Here is a 4345-nt window from a genome sequence, read left to right as displayed (position 1 = left end):
CCCACGTCACGCCGTTGCCATGGCTCGGGACCGGGAGAGGGGGGAAGGAAGGGGACCATGCGGCCTGTCGGGAGATGTAGTTTCACACCTCTGGCGAGAAAGGGCGCTGGAGGGGGTGTTTGAGAAGCTGCAGAGATGGCCCCGTGGAGCGAGCTCACCAGGCAAGCTACTTGCCGAGTCTGTGGTCACGGACCTGGTACATACTCACAGAAGCGACTTCTTGGGCATGTCAACAGCATATGCCGTTGGTCTTCTGAACGTCTCTCTTAGAGACTTTACTATATTCTGCCTTGTTTATAGTTAGAAGTTCCATTCATCTTTGTAGCACATAGTACCTAGTGCTGTGCTTTGCATCTTTGAGAAAGGAAATTAATGTTCCAAGATCTGGGGTAAGACTTTGCATAGTTTTCCCTTTTAATATTTATAGAAAGAAGGGGAGGGCTTCCCTGGTGGCGCAGTGGTTGAGAATCTGCCTGCTAATGCAGGGGACACGGGTTCGAGCCCTGGTCTGGGAAGATCCCACATGCCAAGGAGCAACTGGGCCCGTGAGCCACAACTACTGAGCCTGCGCATCTGGAGCTTGTGCTCCGCAACAAGAGAGGCCGCGATAGTGAGAGGCCCGCGCACCGCGATGAAGAGTGGCCCCCGCTTGCCGCAACTAGAGAAAGCCCTTGCACAGAAACGAAGACCCAACACAGCCAAAAATAAATAAATAAATAAATAAATAATAAAAATAAAGGAATTCCTTTAAAAAAAAAAAAAAAAAAAAGAAGGGGTGAGAAGAACCAGACTTACTTTTGCGGTAGAGAACCATCTTTGCCTGGAAAAGTGTACACTTGATAGAGGTGAGACCTCATGGGCAGGAACCCAGGCAAGGAAATGTCACTACACTGCTTTCAATCATGATACAAGGAGAAAAAAAGTGCCCTTGATAAAAGTGGGGAGACAGAAGAAAGAGAGAGAGAGGAGAGAGAAATCAGCAATCAGAGACTGGATCTAGGTGGGTGCAAGAGCTCTTGAAATTCTCCCACAGTGGAGTAGAGGAAGGACATTTTAAGAATGGTGGTGTCGGGACTTCCCTGGTGGTGCAGTGGTTAAGAATCCGCCTGCCAATGCAGGGGACGCGGGTTCAAGCCCTGGTCCGGGAAGATCCCACATGCCGCGGAGCAACTAAGCCCGTGTGCCACGACAACTAAGCCTGTGCTCTAGAGGCTGCGAGCCACAACTACTGAGCCCACGTGCCACAACTACTGAAGCCCGTGCGCCTAGAGCCCGTGCTCCGCAACAAGAAAAGCCACCGCAATGAGAAGCCTGCACACCTCAACGAAGAGTAGCCCCCGCTCGCCGCAACTAGAGAAAGCCCACGCTCAGCAACAAAGACCCAACACAGCCAAAAATAAATAAATAAATAAATATATTTAAAAAAAAAAAAAAAGAATGGTGGTGTCTGCTGTTGCATTTAAAGATGTTTTTGTTATCACAGTGCAAGCCCCTCCTCTGCTTTAGTCTTTAGAGCATAAGTCTTCAGTCATGCTCTCCACATTCAGGAAAGTTTTATCTGAGTAGTGTTGCGGGGGTTAGGGCGGGAGGATGAAATAATTAAAGACTGTTTTGCCTTTAGGGTCTAATTGGTAGGGAAGAGAGACATCTTGTCCAGAAACAGGGGCCTGAAAACAGATGTAAACCTTCCAACTCTCCCCACTCCTTGAGATTGGCATTCATTTGGGGAATTCCACTGGATATGGATTGATTTTTAAAGTTTGAGCCCATTTTGGGACTTCCCTGGTGGTCCAGTGGGTAAGACTCAGCTGCGCTCCTAATGCAGGGGGCCTGGGTTCAATCCCTGGTCGGGGAACTAGGTCCCGCATGCATGCTGCTACTAAGAGTCCGCATGCTGCAACTAAGAAGTCTGCATGCTGCAGCTAAGACCCGGCGCAGCCAAAATAAACAAACAAATAAATAAATAAAGTTTGAGCCCATTTTATCTGGATTTCAAGGAGCAGGAGCCCTCCCTTGAACTCTGGTTTACATGTGACATTTTGTAAGGAAGGCATTTCAATCCTTACGTTAAATTATTTATACCTGAAGTCCCAAACTGGGGAATGATCTCACTTCTTTTTCTCTTTTAACATTTCTTCTTTTTCCCTCAGAACCCTCCCCCCAACAAGATACAGTATCTCCTTCCAGTTCGAAGATGATAATTGGGAGCCACTCTCAGAAGGGCATATGATCTTGAGGGACAGATTTACTCTTTCCAACCCCACTCTCTTGTCCAGCCCCTCTGACCAAGTGCTTACACATGTGAGACAGCTGCTTAGAGTGAGGAGTAAGGATCTGACCGGATAAAAGACAGAAATTAACTGGGATACATAACTAAACTGTGACCTCATTAACACTATGCCTTAACCGAGTTAACTGCTGCAGAATCTCCAAGGTACAATAGGCCTGCCAAGCCAGTTTGCTTGTTGTACCCCCTACTAATTAGATTAGGTAATTATTGCCATTAAAGCTTTTCCTAGTTCATTCCCTGTACTTGAAACAACCAATTTCCTGCCATTTCCCTGTCATTCTACATCGATAACTTCCTTCAAGTACTGACTCAAAACACACCTCCTCCAGGAAGACCCTCTTGACTGAACCCATCTCTCTACATTATTCTGAACACATAATGCCGCATAAAGTAGCATGAATCCTATATTCTCTAGTTGTTTCATGTGCATGTGTATGTTCTCCTAGGTTATAAACTCCACAAAAGTAGACACTATTACTTTTTTTTAACCTACCATTATATATATATATATATTTTTTTTTTCTTTTTCTTTTTTTTGGCTGCACGTCGTGGCTTGTGGGCTCTTAGTTCCCGCCCTTGGCAGTGAAAGCAGAGTCCCAACCACTGGACCACCAGGGAATTCCCAACACTATTACTTCTAAGTTTCTACCTCCAAACTAGTTAGTATAGGGCTGAATACAATGGTGAATCCTCAGTAGACATTTGTTAGAAGAATGAAAACTGAGGCTTAAAGACAGGCAGGCATCTGCCTAGAGTTATCCAAATATGAATTCAGTAGTAGAATCCAGAAGGACTATTTGCATAAGAGGGCTTTGCCACCACTTCCGGCCTCCTCCTCCCCAACACTGTGCATCTCCCTGAGCCCTGGAAGTAACTGTGTTACCTATATCATATCCCTTTTTTCCTTCCTGGGAAATCCTCTTTCTGTGCACTGAATAATATTAAAAATAACTCTTCTAGCCCTTCTTCCTCCTTCCAGCTGCCCAGAGAACCCGGCTGGCAAACTTCCTTGTTCACCTCCACTCAGGAGCCAGAACCAGGCACGTGACCCCAGCTCAACCCCTGACTCCAATTCCTCAGGTTACCAAAAGCTATTTCGGGCATTGGAGGCCATGTAGTCCCCTCCTCCCCATCCTCTGGGCCATATACTAGCTTAGCCCTTCCTGGAAGGTCCATCATACCCAATAGCCAAGTCAGCATATCCCAACACCCATATCCATCAGATCCCTGACTACCTTCAGTTTCTACTTCTTCAGCCTCATCTTCATCATCATCATCAAATATTGTGTCTGTTCCCATGTGCTGCTCTGCTAGAGCATCCTTTTTTTTTTTTTTTTTTCCATAGAAAACAAAACCAATAGGGGGCTTCCCTGGTGTTGCAGTGGTTAAGAATCCGCCTGCCAATGCAAGAGACACGGACGGGTTCGAGCCCTGGTACTGGAAGATCCCACATGCTGCGGAGCAACTAAGCCCGTGGGCCACAAGTACTGAGCCTGCACTCTAGAGCCCACGAGCCACAACTGCTGAAGCCTGCGCGCCTAGAGCCTGTGCTCCGCAACAAGAGAAGCCACTGAGATGGAAAAGCCCGCGCACCTCAACGAAGAGTAGCCCCCGCTCTCCACAACTAGAGAAAAGCCGGCGCTCAGCAATGAAGACCCAACGCAGCCAAAAATAAATAAATTTATTTAAAAAACCCAAAAATCAAAAACCCAATATACAGTCCTGTGTTGGAGGACCCTGCCTAACAAGGAGTTTAAAATCCCTTCTGGAACACTGGACTCCTGTATGTCAAAGATGTAAGGTGAAATGAACAACAAAGATGTGCAATTTAAACCTGATTGTGACTACAACACAGAGAATATAGCCAGTATTTTATTATAACTATAATAACTATAAATGAAGTATAACCTTTAAAAATGTGAATCACTATGTTGTACATCTGTAACATGTTGATCTGTACATCAACTATATCTCAATTAAAAAAAGTTAAAAAACAAAACCCAAGGGCTTCCCTGGTGGTGCAGTGGTTGAGAATCTGCCTGCCAATGCAGGGGA

Source organism: Balaenoptera musculus, chromosome 10 (genome assembly GCF_009873245.2).
Source record: "Balaenoptera musculus isolate JJ_BM4_2016_0621 chromosome 10, mBalMus1.pri.v3, whole genome shotgun sequence".
NCBI lineage: Eukaryota > Metazoa > Chordata > Mammalia > Artiodactyla > Balaenopteridae > Balaenoptera > Balaenoptera musculus.
The sequence above is the reverse complement of the archived record's forward strand: the minus strand, read 5'-3'. Positions refer to the sequence as shown.